The sequence below is a fragment of the Urocitellus parryii genome, chromosome 7 (assembly GCF_045843805.1).
Source record: "Urocitellus parryii isolate mUroPar1 chromosome 7, mUroPar1.hap1, whole genome shotgun sequence".
Taxonomy (NCBI): Eukaryota; Metazoa; Chordata; class Mammalia; order Rodentia; family Sciuridae; genus Urocitellus; species Urocitellus parryii.
The window spans coordinates 63,029,021-63,035,988 of NC_135537.1; positions in this window are offsets into that span (position 1 = coordinate 63,029,021).

Sequence of the window (6,968 nt, forward strand, 5' to 3'; positions counted from 1 at the left end):
CCTATAAAAATAGAGGAATTATTGTCTTGAGCCAGATCTGTGAGGCAGGGGAGGATCCAGGGTCTTTGAGTTGCTATAAATAAATCCAGTAACACTGGGCATAAAATTGTGAACTGCCTCAGCTAGCTTAGATATGGTGAGTCACAGAACAATCAGTACAATTTTCTATGTCACTTCAACAACATTTCCTTCAGGGCCTCTTGTAGGTGCTACTGAGACTTCACAATTCCTTAGCAATTTTATAATTGTGTATACCAAATATCAAATTGTACTCTGATCATGAGCAAGGAACCTACACTATCTGATGACATTCTAGGAGTCATGAGACAGGAAGCACTAGAACTAAAGAAACAAATGTGATCATATAAAGGGTTTAAGTGTCTGTGATGGTAACAATCAAAATAAGAATCTTGAAGATAAGCAATCAATTGGAAAGACACTTTACAGCAATCTTGACAGTAAAAGAGCAAAGAAATGATTTATGTAGAAGTATTCAAATTTCCAAATAAATAAATGAAAAGGAAAAGAGAAATTATATATCTATTTAAAAGCAAACAAGAATAACTAGAAAAACGGTGCCATTAATACCCATCGCTAGTGCAATTGGGAAGAGTTCGATGGCTACCCACTACTGTCAGCAGGTTATAGGTACACAAATCCTCTAGGCTTCAAGGGTAATGGAATTATTTCCATTGTTTTACAATGACTCTGATTTAAAGGTATTTATCCCAAGGTAAAAAATTAAAGAAAGGAAATATAGGGGCATTAACATCATTATTTTAGTATTATGTGTAACAGATTCAATTGAAAACAACCTAAATTTCTAACCACTGAGAAACAAACTGCAAAGAATGTGATACAGTCATTTAAAATTGTAATGTTTAGACTTATGTAACATTGTGTGTGTGTGTGTGTGTGTGTGTGTGTGTGTGTGTGGTGCTGGGGTAGATCTATATAACATTTTAGGAAGATATTTAGAATAAGTCTGAGTGCCAAATTGTAAGTGTGTTACAACCACAGATATGAAAACACACACGTCTAGACAAAGTCCAGGAGAGAACAGGAAACCAGAAAGCTCTCATGAGATATCCAAGTCCCAGCTCTACCACTTTCCAGCTATGAGGCACTGGACATGGTACTTAATGTCTCTGAACCTCAATTTTCCAGTTTGTAAAATGAGGATGGAAATAAAACCTACCTAATAATGTAGCCATACAGGGTAACTGAGTTGCTGTGCATGAAAATGCTTAGAAAATTGACACAAAGTAAGTGCTAGACCAATGTTTACAGACAGTCCATGACCTAATATGTGATGTCAAAGCAAATGTGTTTAATAAAAAATGTGCTGAAATTTTGAATGTTTGATCCTTTTCCCTGGCTAGCAACATGTGACAGGATGATCTCTCACAATGCAGAGTGGCAGCCATTCCCAGTCAGCCCAGGATCAAGAAGGAATACTGACACCTCTAGTGTTTTATATTGCTAAGTCGTGATGCTTGATAGGTTGGGAGTGTTAAATGTACTTTCAACTTATGATATTTTCAACTGGAAACTTTCAACTTATGATATTTTCAACTGGCAATTATTTCATCACAATGGATTTAATCCCATTATAATAGGAAGAAAATCTGGATTTTTCCCATCATATTATTATCTTAGCCTACAAAATAAAACAAATATTAGAAATTAAAAACCTCCTCCCTAGGGCTGGGGTTGTGGCTCAGTGGTAAAGCACTTGCCTTGCATATGTGAGGCCCTGGGTTCGATCCTCAGCACCACATAAAAATAAATAAATAAAACAAAGGTATTGTGTCCAACTACAACTAAAAAATAAATATTAAAAAAACTCTCCTCCCTGATGTTTCAACATTGTTGCCAAAACATTTCATGATATCATATATATTTATTAATATATCACAGAGTCCTCAAGAACATTTCAGTTCAGTGAACACATAGTTTTCACCTGCTCCATGCCAACCACCAGGTAGCTCCTCCCTCATGGAGCTTATAATCAGTTAAAGTAGAAAGAGTCACCAGCTGCACTAGCTCACCTTTGTCCATCACAGTCCTATCCAAATCTCAAATGCTGTTCCATCATTTCACCATTTTTTGATAATCCACCCCAAACATTGTTTTATATTCTATCTACACAAAGAGATTTATTTTACCTCTGCATTCAATAGGCTTGTATTCTTATTAGATTTGAATAAACCAAGTCATTTTAATATCTCTCTGACATTTATCATTTGCCATTTCACCACCTACCATTTAGGCATTCACATTTAAAAAGTGTAATATTTCACAAGTATTTAAATCCCAATTTTTTTGGTATTTTTTTCTTCAAAATCAAAACAAAACTATTCTATAAAGATACAAAATGTATCTTTGTACAATACCAAAGTGCATCCCCATTCCTGTTGGCATATTTTCAATCTTTCAACAAATGTTCTTTGAGTAGTATTATGTGGCAGACAAGCAAGTGCTAGGTTCTGGGAAGGAGAAGACAACTCCTTTTTCAAGGTTTGTTCTGTCTACTAGGAATGATCCAGCTCTCCCATTCCTTGGTATATATCCAAAGGACTTAAAATCAGCATACTACAGTGACACAGCCACATCAAAGTTTATAGCAGCACAATTCACAATAGCCAAGCTATGGAGCCAACCTAGGTGTCTTTCAACAGATGAATGGATAAAGAAAATGTGGGATATATACACTTCTCCGCCATAAATAAGAATGACTTTAAGATATTTGCTGGTAAGTGGATGGAACCATCATGCTCAGCGGAATAAGCTAGTCCTAAAAGGTCAAAGGTTGAATGTTTTCTCTGATATGTGGAAGCTAATCCAAAATAAGGCAGGGGAGAATAGAAGATGATCATTGGGAATGAAAGGAATGGAGGAGGGATGGCATAAGGAAAGATGGTAGAAAAAAATCTGACCTAACTTTCCTAGCTACATAAATGAATATACCACAGTGAACTCATGTACCACCATGGACATCTACAAGACACTAATTGGGAAAAAAAAAAAGACTATAAGTAAGTAGCAGAGGATCAGTAGAGTAGAGGGAAGGGAACAGCGAGTGGGAGGAAGGGAGGAAAGGGAAGTGCTAGGGACTGAATTAGAACACATTATATTCCATGCTTTTATAATTATGTCAGAATTAATCCTATTATCATGTATAACTAAAAAGAACTAATAAAAAGAAACTTAAAAAATTGTTCTCTCTGGAGGGAGAAATTTTCATCACAAGGTAAAGAAGAAGAGTTATCATCAGAGTACATCCAGGAGCAAAGAGTAGGAGCACAAAGGAAAGGCTTCTGACTCATTCTAAAAATGACTGTCCTGATAGGAAACAGCTCCAGGGAAGAGAGTATTTGGAGTCGGTCTCAAGAACACCAGGCCAGGACCACACAGATGAAGCAGCATGGGTCTTCCAGATGAAGAATGCAGACAGGCAAGGGTGAGACAGTAAGAGAGTGACAGGTTTCATAGGTTGGACCAAGCAGAGCACAGCGGTAGGAGTGATATGAGAGAGGAAGCCAAGATTCCTTGTTGACCCTTCTGCAGAAATTAAGACCTGTCTGTATAAGAAGGGAAAGTCATTAAGAAACAAAATTGTAGAACAGAGAATCACATCTTCACATTTGAATCACACACACACACAAATCCATCTGATGATAATATGGAAGAGAAAGAAACACTTCCAAGGTAGACTGAGAGAATCTTGAAGTAGAGAACAGTAAAGAGGGCCGGAAGTAAGACAATGAGAAAGGTGAAGACTGGGGAATAGGTATTTATGGCAGTCTGGAAGTCCAACCTTAAAAGCAAAGCCTCATACCTAAATTCCACACAAAATATCATTGCTTAAATGTATGGAAGAGCTCCTGAGAAAGGGAAAAAACACACCTCAGTAAAAGCAAAGATGGAAAAAAAAACTTTCACTAACACAGAAAATGACAGAGAAGTTGGTGTTTCTTAGTATAAGTTCTGAGGTTAAAAACAAACTTTTTTCTGAGAATTGAAGCAATGGTCCTGCCCTCACTTGAGTTTGTGATTAAAAATTATGTTATGTGAGGAACATAAAGCTTAAGGAAATCACATAAAACACAGAGCACTATGGAATAAGATCTGCGGTGATTGGAAAAAAAAAGGAAGATATAAAACAGTGAAGATAACAGGCTACCATTTACATTAAAAAAAAAAACCTAGATATTTACCTGATGTATATGTGTAGAACACCTAGAGATGTACCCCCAGTCAGTCTTTTCTCCAAGGACAGGCTGTGAGCACTGCAAGACAACCAGAGCCACCTGCAGGATAAGATCACTCTCCCCATCTGCAACCTACTAACACTCCAATGCACCAGTGGAATTTCCTGGTGCTTTTTCTCATGTACTCTATCTATTCAGACCCCCAACAAAGGTTCTCGTTGGGGGAGGAGGTCCTCTATCTCTCCCCGCTTGCCACTGCTTGGGTAAGCCTATTCCACTAGTGCTCTTCTGTGTACTAGAGAGACTGTCATTGCATGCCATGACTACTTAGTCCTAACATTTGGTTAGGACTAATGAATACTAAATGTTAGGACTAAATAGTCATGGCATGCAAGACTGTCTCTCTACTACCTGTGAGTGTAATGAATTCTGTTTTTCTGGGCCTGTCCTTTGTCTCCTCTTGTGGAAACATACCAGACACCATCTCCCGAAAGAATATGAGACAACTTGGATTACTGCACCAACTTCTCCAAATTTCTGCCTTTGCTCCTCCACCAACACTCACACATCCTAATTTAAATTTGGCAACCAGAGTAATCCTTTAAAAAAATGTCAGATCCCATCACCCCTACATCCAAAACTCTGGAGCAAAGTCTCCCAATGTCCAGTGCCCAAGTAAGAGCCAAAGTCCACATGATGGCCTTTGAGAGCTTGCCTGCTCTCTGCCCCTGTATTTTTTATCTCTTATTACTACCCATTCCTTCCCAACACACTGGAAACTGGGCTCCACAAATCCTTGAGCATGTCAGGCATGTTCCTACCTCATACCCTTTGGTTTAATTATTCTCTTGACCTGGAACATGCATTGTAAGGCATCCACTTGACCTCATCCTTCTTAAGTCTTTGATCAAATCTCACTCAGTCAAGGAGACTTAACATGAAGAAACTGTATAATACTGCTGCCTTCCCCTGGGCCAGCGCTCTCCATCCTTCTAAGACTGCCTTACTTGTCCCATTTCTCACATCATTCCCACCTTGAAAAGCATTATACAATTCACTGATTGTGCTTGTCACTTTTTGTCTGTCTCCCTTACATGTATGCTCTCTCTCTCTCTCTCTCTCTCTCTCTCTCTCTCTCTCTCTCTCTCACACACACACACACACACACACACACACACACACACACACACACACACACACATTCTCCTAGAAGGTAAGATCTCTAGAGACAGGGATCTTTGTTTTGTTCATTGATGTATTCTGACCTTCTAGAACAATATTTGGCATGGACACTCAATATTTTCTAAGTGAATAAATGAACTAAACAATAAGAAAATGCCAAGAGAAAGTCTGTCTGAGAGATAAATTGAATGATTACAGAGATAGGAGAAGGTCTTTCTAATGTTGTAACTTACATCAATCTTTCAAAATAATCAATATGAATAAAACAAAATACAAAAACAAGCACAAATTAAAATCTAGTCCTAGGTTAATAATATTCCCCTAGTGTAAGTAATTAGAAAATGAATCCAAAGTATCACTCAATCTAGGTCTCACAAGAATCCCACGTATAAAAGCCAGCTGAAGATGATCTCACAATAAAAAATTACAGAATACAAGAACAAAAGTCTACCATGAGTAAATGTTAGGACTAAATAAACCCGTGAAATATAGATAATAATCATAAAGAAATTATTAATTATATACATTTGTGTGCGCAAATATATCCTTTTATTATAGACTTAAGAGAAATTGAGGAAATATAAGAAAATAAGACACTGAAAAAATATTTTAAACATCAAAAATTCTAGAAACTTTTAGAAATGAAAAATTCTGTTATTGAAATTTTAAATACTCAAGGGATATATTAAACAGTGGACTTAACATTCTTTCCAGATACTCTGAAAGTATCTGAAGAAATAATCTACAATGCAACATAGAGTGGCAAGGAAACAAAACGTGAAAATTCCAAAGGGAGAAATAGAAATCAAGAAGGAAAAAAAATTCAAATAGATTACGGTTGAGGATTTCTCCAAATTAGTAACAGGCAGCAATCCACATTTTAAAAGTATAAAAACTTCTGAACAACATAAAGGGGAAAAAAAATATATATATATATATAATAGTTACACTGTAGAACACCAGTTAAAAATAAATTTCAAAAGCGCACATCTGTGGATCTGTGGGCAGGGGTTGTGGCTCAGTGGTAGAGTACTTGCCAAGCATGCATGAGGTACTGGGTTCAATCCCAGCACCACATAAAAATTTTTTAAAAAAATAAAGGTATTGTGTATGAACACATTAAAAAGTATTTTAAAAAAAGTTTTTTTAAAGTGCACTCCTGTAATCCCAGTTACTCATGAGGCTGAGGCAGAAAGATAAGTCCAAGGCCAGCCTGGCCAACTTAGTGAGACTGTTTCAAAATAAAAATAAAAAAGAGCTGGAGATGTAGTTAAGTGGTAAAGCACTCCTGAGATCAATACCAGTACTAGAAAAAAAGCAAACAACTAATAAATACAGTACAAAGAAATAACAAACCCACAGCAGATTTCTCATCAACAATTTCAGAAGCTAGAGACTGTTAAACAATCTTCAAAACATTGAGGAAAAGAACACTTCCATATCCAGTTCCCATTCAAGAATCAGGATAAAATAAGGAGACCTTGGGGCTGGGGTTATGGCTCAGCAGTAGAGTGCTCACCTGGCACATGCAAGGCCCTGGGTTCCATCATCAGCACACATAAAGATAAATAA